Consider the following 10,803-nt stretch of genomic DNA (forward strand, 5'->3'; position numbering starts at 1 on the left):
AGAGATTAAAACACAGAAATAAATTGTATAAATGTCAAGTTCTGCGAACGAGCAGAACTCAGAATGGAGCTTGGGAGAGATTCCTTCACGTGTCTTGCAATTTTACAAGAGATCATTGGGCTCCGAGTTTAAAGCGTCGTTGGCGATGGAGCACCTCTCTGAGGGAGCGAACAAGGTCCGTTCGTTCAAGTTCATATTAATTTGAACACTGAACAAACTTTGAAAAGTGGCGCTGCGAACAGGATTCGAACCTGGGCAGGGAAACCCCATCGGATTTCAAGTCCAACGCCTTAACCACTCGGCCATCGCAGCGGCAAACATCGATGATGCACAGCTATAAATCAGAATGCGTAGGGTTATCACACGAGATCTGTGACACTTTGTTCTCTCAGACAGGTTTCCAACTGGAAACTTACAGCTTGTTCATGTGCTGACTTTGCTGTCTCGGTGATAGAATTCTCATTTATCACGTGAGAAACCGATGTTCGATTTCCGGTTCGTTTAGGATTATTTTCATTCTCCATTCATAAGATCGCGTGAATTGTGCGACATTCGCCTTCAGCTTCAATCTGCGCACCATTTCGAGACATTTTCCATTCTCCACGTGTGTTGCGTCGAAGCTGGGTTGGAAACTCACATTGCATGTCCCACTTCTTAATCATTGGGTCATCGCAGCTGCACGCGACAAATCCGACACGACTGCATAAGAGAATGAAGAAGTTTATGACAGGAGAACTCTGAGACTGTGTGTTCTTTTAGACAGGTTTCGACCTGAGCGCATCCCACCGGCTGCTGTGCGGGCTTTGTTATTTCAGCAATAAAATTCTTGATTTCTGCGCGGGAGGCCCGGGTTCGATCACCACCCAATCGAGGAGCATTTTTCATTTTCCATTCATGAGGTCACGTGAATTCGGATACGTTGACATTCAGCTTCAATTTGAACACCATCTTGGGAAATTTCCCTTTCTCCATGTGTGTTGTCGTCCACAGAATCTCTGCATTCTGTCCTCCATGCACTGGAATTGAGACAATCCTGCCGACTACACTGCTGACAAGACGTGAGAAGCCAATTCGTGATTTTGAACGAAAAATGGTAACACCGCAGGGCTCGTCCGGGATCTCTCACATTACAATCAGCAAATCCCCAAAGCGAGATATCATACCCGGAGACCAACGAGCCACTGATAACAGAGGGGTGCAATCAATGCAGAATTCTGTGCCACCCACAGCCGATCGGCCACCATTCTGTCCATCCTATCACTTTTTCCATTCCGATGTCCGGCAATGTGAAGACGTACATTAACTATTTCAAATCAACAATATTAGCATCTCTTTACCACATTCGTTTCGAATGTGCGAGTTGTAATATCAAGTGAGACTTTGCAGAATTAATTGCTCTAAAGCTACATTGTTGTCTGTCTTGGCATCCGCAGATTATCCACTCTACCACAAGTATAACAGTGACTACACTTCAAAAATACTTCAATGGCTGTAAAGCGCTTTGGGAGGTCTTGATGTCGTGAAAAGCGCTTTGTAAATACAAGATTTTGTTTTTATACTGGGCTAAAAGTACTGATGATTTCAGTATGAGGACGAAGAGACATCAATATGTGGACATTGGCTACGAATTCATCATCTGGGTTGGTCCTTTACTTTTCCTCCCGTCTCAGTCTTTCGATCTTTACCGTTCTCTGCTGGTGTCGCAGGTTCGATGAGCTTTTGACGTTCAACGAAGCCTGAGAAGTCCATCAGGGGAAAACCGAGAGGGACAGAGACAGGGAGAGATAGAGAGATCTAAGTATAGAAAAAAAGCCTGATTATCAAGTTAGCAGAATTTGAAATGAAGCTTCAGAGAGATGGAATCATACATTCATAGAATCGTTACTGCACAGAAGGAGGCCATTCGGCCCATTGAGCCTTCCCCGGCTCTCTTTAAGAGCAATCCAGTTCGTCCCATTGCCCCGTTCTTTCCTTGTAAACCCGCAAATATTTTTCCTTCAAATACTTATCCAATTCCTTTTACAAAGTCACGATTAAATCTGCTTCCACCACCCTTTCAGGCGATGCATTCCAGATTATAACTACTTGGTGATTTAAATCGTTTTTCCTTATATCGCCTTTGGTTCTTTTGTCAACCACCGTCAATCTGTGTCCTCTGGTTCTGGACCATTCCGCCAACGGGAGCAGTTTCTGTTTATTTAATTTATCTAAACCCGTCATGATTTTGAACACTTCTATCAAATCTCCTCTCAACCTTCCTGCCCTAAGGAGAACAACCCCAGCTTCTCCAGTCTATCCACGTAACTGAAGTCCTTCATCCCTGAAACCGTTCCAGTAAATCTTTTCTGCATTCTCTATGGCCTTCACATCCTTCCTAAAGTGCGGTGCCCAGAATTGGACACAATATTCCAGTTGTGAATTATTGTGAAGTTTCCTTAAAGCACCTTGAAATTTTGCAAGACCATTGGGCTCCCAATTAAAAGGTCTGCCGCGGTGGAGGATCTCTCTGAGAGAAGGAAATGCGGCCCGTTATTTCCAGTTCATACTTATTTGAGCATTGAACAAAACTTTAAACAATAGCGCCGCGAGCAGCATTCCAGTGTTTCACCGAAAGACCCTGTCGAGTTTTAGATCTAACGCCTGAACCACTCGGCCATCACAAGCACCGAGTGCTAGTAATGCACGGCTGTAAATCAGAATGCGCAAGGTACTCAGAGGAGATTTGTGAAATTATATGTTGTTTCAAACAGGTTTCCAACTGGACACAGAGAGCCCGATACCATGCAAACGTTGCTGTTTCACTGGTAGAATTTGCACTTAGAACGCGAGGGAACAGGGTTCATATTCCCGACCAATTAAGGAGCATTTTTATTCTGCACCGCTGAGATCGCCTGAATTGGGATAAATTCACCTTCAGTTTCAATCTGCAAACCGCCGTGAGGCATTTTACTCTCTTCGTGTGTGTTGCGTCGACAAACCGGCTGCATTCTGGACTTTGGACCTCAAACATGCTGGAGGATTAAATCAATCCTGCTTTCTGCAACGCTGAAAAGATGTGAGAAATATATAAGTGAATCTTCACTGGAAATAGTGAAACAGGAGGGTGCTGGGATTTAAACCCCCAACCTCTCACACATCAAACAGTGAAACGCACAAAATGAAAACCATAATCCGAGAACAAGGAGCCGTCAGTAACACAACCGTACAACCAGTCGGAAATTTCCCTGCTACTCACAACCGATCGCCCATTCATTCAGACCGCTTCTGTCCATCGAATCATAGAATGGTTACAGCACAGAATGAGTCGATTGGGCTCATCGAGCCCGTGCCTGCTTTTTGTAAAATCAATCCAATTAGTCCCATTCCCCGGCCCTTTCCCGGTGCTCTGTATTTTTCCCCTTCAAATTCCTTTTTAAAGTCACGATTGAATCTGATTCCACCACCCTTTCAAGCAGCGCATTCCAGATCAGAACTACTCGCTGCGTAATTAAGTTTTTCCTCATATCGCCTTTGGTTCTTTTGCAGTCACCTCAAATCTGTGTCCTCTGGTTCCCGACCATTCCGCCAATTAAAACAGCTTCTCTTCATTTACTTTATCGAAACCCTTCATGACTTTGAACACTTCTTTCAAATCTCCTCTGAACCTTCTCTGCTCTGAGGGGAACAACCCCAGCACACGTCAAATACGGTCAATTAGCTTCAATTAATTTATTTGATCATTGAACAGGCCTTTAAAGACAGGCCTTGTTTTGTGGAAGAGTGATCTGGTGGATTAAATCGCTGGTTTAATGTCTGGGGCGTTTCTCGAATCGAATTTTACCACTGACTGAATTTCTGCAAATGTTCATTTTGACCTGCTCACAGAAAACCCGATTGTCGTGCGATGGAGCAGAGGATGTGACAGAAGCTGAAAGTGAAAGTGCAGATATTAGTTTCATCACGGGGACAGAACACGTTTCCACAGATAAGGACACCTCACCTTAAGATTCTTTCCAGCAGAGTGGGACGGGTGATCAGAGTGACCCGGCTCCAGCGGCGCAATAGGTCCTTATATGAGTTACAGGCTCGGGAAATGCCGGGGTTTTTAATTCGAGTCTCACCGAGATGAAACAATCCATTTCCTGGTGAACATTTCGACCGGAGTTGAAGGTACAATTGGTGTGTTCCAATATTCATTTAATTATCTGAATTGCCATGTGGTTCCTCCGGACTACGCTGTTGCAAGACCAGATGAGATGTTTCGTATTACTTGTTTACAGGAGGGAGGCTGCAGTTTTGTAGACACAAACTATGATTTTGATCCATCTTCAAATCGTGGGATTTAACTGGAGCTTTAAACGAGCGCCAGAGGCCGCTCAGCCAGGATACTTTCCATCTTGCACTCAGGAGCTAGTTTTACAGGAATAGAATTAATACAAGCAAGAATTCTACCCCTCAAGCACCAATGCTCGCACGGCAGCAGGATGCACGTGTCCAGTTCGAAACCTGTCTGAAGGAACATGCAGTCTGACAGAGCCGGAAGTCCAGCAGATTGACTTTCGGTCTGAGCAGGTGATGAGTCTCCTTTTTGAGTGTGTTTCGCCAATCCAGCTCAGAGTGGTTTAAGAATCATGAATTCGGTTGTGACTGGAGCCAATTGTGCAAGATGAAGTGTCCGGGGCAGTTTCACATTCATGACGAAGATGAATGATCCTGTTCCGGTTTTGCTGCAAAATTTCACTTCCTCACTCCCGAACTAAAACCCAAGTATGGTGGGACTCGAACCCACAACTTTTGAATGGGTTATCAAGCAGAGCAAGTTGATATCCAACACGCTTCCTATTGCGCCATAAAATCAGTTATAAAAACAGCCTAATAAAAAGAAAGACGTGTTTCTCCGGTCCAGGGGCAAAGTTACAATGGATGTGATTCAAAAAACTGTCCCCGTGAATCTGTCTGTGGATTTTTCTTGTAAAGCTTTGATTATAAAAGTTAAAAAAGCCGAAATAAATTATATGAATCGAATCCGTGATCATGGCGTTACAATACACACGAAGCAACTGAGCTAACCGGCCGGACTGACGGTCCATTGGACATTTTGAATATGTTTTGTACCGACATGCTCGTTGATTGAGCTTTCAGTAATTGAACCCCTAAATCTCTCTGCTCCTCCACAGTTCCCAGTTTCTCACCATTTAGAAAATAATCTGATTTATCTTTCTTAGTTTTAAAGTGGATGACCTCTCTCTCCCCCACATTGAACGTCCTGAGGGACAGTTAGGCAATAAACATTTATTGAACCCGTCAGTTGCATCATTTAATAAAACGAAATTAATAGTCACGGGAAAAAATCATATGTGCTGTTCACCAAAGTAGCGGGTCGCGGCTGCACTGAGTGTTTGTTGCGGTTTTAATAGCACCAAGCGTTGGGGTTTCAGTTTATTTTATTACCCTTCGTCCATACGCGTTCTCCCTGATTCTCATCTCTTTGCTTTCAGTCTGGAGATTAAGTGCATCAATGGCGGCTGCAGCCCCCAGCAAGCAGCGCGGAACAGAATGTCACCGATCTGAATCAGAGGAGCCCAGCGCGCAGGCGCAGTAGAGGCTCTTTGTTCGGCAGTGTGTTCTGAGCATGAGCGGTCGTTGAGGCCGCGGGAGTCGGAGCGGTCGGTGCAGGTAAGAGGATCGGAGGAAACAGGTTAATAAACCATGGGGTGAGCGGGCCCCAGGCCCGAGTATAAAGCAGTGAACGTTATCCCCGCACCGCGACCCACCCCGACGGATTCCGGTTTCTCCCCTTTCGCTTCGGTCCAACTCTCAACCAAAGGCCCGTGGCCCCGCGCATGCGCCAAACTCCGGGACAGCCTTGAGGTGCTCGAAATTCTCAGGGAATGTCTATAAATGAAGGAGAAACGGAAATATGTCAGGGAGCTTCATCAATTGAAGGAAAAGGGTTGACATATCAGGGAGTGTCTGTAAATGAAGAGGATATGGTAACATGTCAGGGAGTGTCTGTAAATGAAGGAGAAATTGTGATGGGTGAGGGTGTGTCTGTAAATGAAGGAGAAATGATGACGGTCAGGGATCGTCTGTAAATGAAGTAAATAGTGATGGGTCAGAGAGTGGCGTGAAATGAAGGTGAATTCGTGACTGAACAGGGAGCGTCTATAAAGGGAAGTGAAATGGTGACTCGTCAGGGAGCGTCAATAAAGAGAAGTGAAATGGTGACAGGTCAGAACATCTGTAAATGATGGAGAAAAGGTGATGGGTCAGGGAGATACCTTCAGCAGAGTTGGGTGATATTACAGATGGACAGCTTACAGGGAGGGACAGGGTGTTGGGACATGGGGAGAGAGACAGAGAGAGAACATATTGATGGAGGGAGACAATTAAATATGAGAGTATACCAGCAAGAAATATCAATAACAGATTGTAAGAGCTTCCTACGGGAAGTAAAAATAAAGAGATTAGCGAAAGTAAACGTGGGTCCCTTACAGGCTGAGACAGGAGCCATTATAATGGTGAATAAGGAAATGACAGAGACGTTAAACAAATGTTTTTTTTTAATCTGTCTTCACAGTGGAAGACACAAAAACATATCAGAAATAGTGGGGAACCAAGGGAAAAAATCCTCTCCCTCTCTACTCTATCGAATCTTATTATCAGTTTAAACACCTCAATCAGATCACTCCTCAACTTTCTAAACTCAAGGGAACACAACTCAAGTTTATGCAACCTGTCTCCGTAATTTAACCCTTTCAGCCCCGGTTCATTTTGGTCAATTTTAACTGTTCCCTTTCTCAGGCCAATCCATCCTTCCTGAAGTGTGGTTCCCAAAACTGAACACCGTTCTCCAGATGGGGCATGATCAAGGCTCCAAACAACTGAAGCATCACTTCCTCCCCTCTGTATTCCAGTCCCATCGAGATAAAGGCCAACATTCCATTCGCCATCTCGATTCTGTGTTATACCTATTTAGTAGTTATTAATGATTTGTGTCCTGGAACTTAAATAATATATTTGGCAATTGACTGCTTGTTTAAAATAATTGGCAAAATTTGGGGATTCCCTAACAATGGGGCACAATCATAAAATTAGAGCAAGGACATTCAGAAGTGAAATCAGGAAGCACTTTTTCACCAAAAGGTTCGTGGAAATCTGGAATTCTCTTCCCAAAAGGCAGAGGAGGCTGGGTGAATAGACATTTTCAAAAATGATAGTTCTTTTTGATGAGATAAGTGTCTCCAATATTATTGATCAAAATGAATATATTGAGTTGAGTTGCAGATCAGCCACGATCGAATGAAATGACGGAACAGGCACGAAGGGCTGAATGGCGTCGTCCTATTAAGGAGTTCCCTCTGCTGGTGAATACTGGACGGTGCAGCAGTTAGTCTGAAACCGCCCTCTGTTGGTGAGTAATTGCATTATTTAGCTTTGAAAATTAAAATCCAAAAACATTGGCCCTGAAATTGTGATCAGATTCTCCTGATCTCCCGCCACACTCCGGAATCCCCAGGTATAGCTGTAGAGCAGTGAAACAACATTGTAGTGTATCTCGGAACCAGTTGTAGGGAAGTGTACAGTGGTGTTCCCCAGAGGTCAGTATGAGGACCAGTGCACTTTTTAACATATATTAATGACTGGACTTGGGGAGAGAGGATTTAATTTCAAAGTTTGAAACTCGGAAATGTAGTAAACATTGTGCAAGATAGTAACAGACTTCAGGAGGAAATAGACAGGCTGGTGAAAGGGCCAGACACATGGCAGGTGAAATTTAACACAGAGAAGTGTGGAGTGATACATTTTATTCGGAAGAACGAGGAGAGGCAATATAATCTAAATGGTACAATTTTAAAGGGGGAGTGCAGGAACAGAGAGACCTGGGGATCGATGTGCACAAATCTTTGAAGGGGAAAGGACAAGTTGAGAAGGCTGTTAATAAATCTAAGGATCCCATATGCTTTTTCAATCTCTGTTTAAAAAAGCATATGGGATCCGTAGATTCATTAACAGAGGCTTACAGTACAAAAGCAAGGAATATTTGCTAAACCTTCATAAAACATTGGTTCGGCCTCAGCCTTATTGTGTTCAATTCTGGGCACCACACTTTAGAAAGACAAGGCCTCAGAGAGGGTACAGAAGGGATTTCCGAGGTTTGTACCAGGGATGAGGGACTTCAGTTATGTGAAGAGACTGGAGGAGCTGGGGTTGTTCTTCTTAGAGCAGAGAAGTTTAAGGGGAGAATTGATAGAGGTGTTCAAGTTCATGAACGGTTTTGATTGAGTAAATAGAAACAGAAAAAATAGGAGCAGGAGTAGGCCATTCGGCCCTTCGAGCCTGCTCCGCAATTCAATATTATCATGGCTGATCTTTTATCTCAATACCATATTCCCGCTCTCTCCTCATACCTCTTGATGCCTTTTGTGTTAAGAAATCTATCAATCTCCTTCTTAAACATATTCAGTGACTTGGCCTCCTCTGCCCTCTGTGGTAGAGAATTGCACAGGTTCACCACCCTTTGAGTGAAGGAATTTCTCCTCATCTCAGTCCTAAATGTCCTATCCCATATCCTGAGACTGCGACCCCCTAGGTCTAGAGCCCATAGCCAGGGAAAACACCATCCCTGCATTCAGTCCGTCTAGCCCTGTCAGAATTGTTTACGTATCAATGAGATCCACTCTCATTCTTCTAAACTCCAGTGAATACAGGCCTAGTCGAACCTATCTCTCCTCATACGACATTCCTGCCATCTCAGGAATCAGTCTGGTGAACCTTCGCTGCACTCCCTCTATGGGAAGTATATCCTTTCTTAGGTAAGGAGACCAAAACTGCACACAATACTCCAGGTGTGGTCTCACCTATGCCATGTATAAAAACAGTCAAATCCTCTTGTAATGAAGGCCAACATAGCATTTGCCTTCCCAACTGCTTGCTCCACCTGCTTGTTTGATTTCAGTGACTGGTGTACAAGAACACACAGGTGCCTTTGTAGATCAACATTTCCCAATCTATCACCATTTAAATAATACCCTGCCATTCTGTTTTTCCTTCCGAAGTAGATAACTTCACATTTATCCACGTTATACTGCATCTGCCATGTATTTGCCCACTCACTCAACTTGTCTAAATCGCCTTGAAACCTCTTTGCATCCTCCTCACAACTCACGATCCCACCTAGTTTTGTGTCCTCAGCAAACTTGGAAATACAACATTTGGTTCCCTCATACAAATCATTGATATATATTGTGAATAGCTCGGGCCAAGCACCGATCCCAGCGGTACCCCACTAGTCACCGCCTGCCACCCCGATAAAGACCCATTCATTCCTACTCTATGTTTCCTACCTGGTAACCAATTTTCAATCCAGGCCAGTATATTACCTCCAATCCCATGTGTTTTAATTTTGCACACTAATGTCTTACGTCGGACTTTATAAAAGGCCTTCTGAAAATCCAAATGCACCACATCCACTGATCCTCCCTAATCTATTCTAACAGTTACATCCTCAGAAAACTCCAGTAGGTTTGCCAACACGATTTCCCTTTTATAAATCCATTTTGTCTTTGTTTAATCCCGTTAATATTTTTAAGTGTCCTCGGCTTTCAGTCCCTTTAATTTCTCCAGCACTTTTTTTTTAACTAATACTAATTTCTTTAATTCCTCCTTTTCACTGAACCCTTGGTTCCTTACCATTTCTGGGAAGTTATTTGTGTCCTCTTCCGTGAAGACAGATTTTGTTTAATTGCTCTGCCATTTCCTTGTTCCCCATTATAAATTCTCCCATTTCTGATTGTAAGGGGCCTACATTTGTCTTCACGAATCTTTTTCTCTTCAGATACTTGTAGTAGCTTTTACAGTCCGCTTTTATGTTCCTTGCAAGTTTACTCGCGTAATTTATTTTCCCCTCTTAATCAATCTCTTGGTCATGTGTTGCTGAATTCGAAACTGCTCCCAATGCTCAGGCTCGCTACTTTTTATGGCAAGTTTACATTGCTCCTCTTTGGATCTAATGCTGTCCTTCAATAAGGAGACACTGTTTCCAGTGGCAGAAGGGTCGGTAGCCAGAGGACACAGATTCGAGGTGATTAGCAAAACAACCAGAGAAATATGAGGAAACATTTTTTTACGCAGCAATTTGTTATTATCGGGAATCTGCTGCCTGAAAGAGTGGTGGGAAGCAGATTCAAGAGCAACTTTCAACAGGGAATTGTATAAATACTTGAAGGGAAAACATTTACAGGACTATGGGGAAACTGCAGGGTTGTGGAACTAATTGGATAACTCTTTCATAGGCATGATAGGCCAAATGCCCTCTGTCTGTGCTGTCCCATTCCGTGGGACAACGATACCATGTTAATAACTCGAACATCTTAAACAGAATTACACCAATAAAGGCACACATTCCAACTAAAAGAGTGAACAAACGTATTTTATTTTATTATTGAACTCTATTTACGCTGTACATCACCACTTACATTATGAGACTGCAGCAGTCTCTGCACATCGAGCATAAGGTGGGAAATCATCTGTTGTTTCAACTTCTGTGGCTCTGGAGGGACCAGTTACAATAAAGGGAGATAAAACAGACAGACCATTCATTGGACCCCCTGCGGGTTCTAAAACTCCTTTAATGATGAGATATGAAAAAGTGAAGCGATCACATAATGAAGTTCCTGTAAATCCATTGTTAATAAACACAGGTTCTCTATTACAAAGTTGGTCCATCGATGCAGAACAGCGTATATACAGCATTAACACAAACTGAGCAATGATCAGAAATACATTGTTTCTGTTTTACATTTGTCAATTAAACAGAACACA

At 43.4% G+C, this 10,803-nt stretch overlaps 1 non-coding gene across 1 annotated transcript; it reads right to left on the bottom strand.

Moving 5' to 3' along the window:
- Positions 1–230: 230 nt before the first annotated feature.
- Positions 231–312, bottom strand: trnas-uga (transfer RNA serine (anticodon UGA)). Its single transcript has one exon. It is a non-coding gene; the product is annotated as a tRNA-Ser (tRNA).
- Between the last annotated feature and the right edge of the window lie 10,491 nt (positions 313–10,803).

The sequence above is a fragment of the Heptranchias perlo genome, chromosome 20 (genome assembly GCF_035084215.1).
Source record: "Heptranchias perlo isolate sHepPer1 chromosome 20, sHepPer1.hap1, whole genome shotgun sequence".
Lineage (NCBI taxonomy): Eukaryota > Metazoa > Chordata > Chondrichthyes > Hexanchiformes > Hexanchidae > Heptranchias > Heptranchias perlo.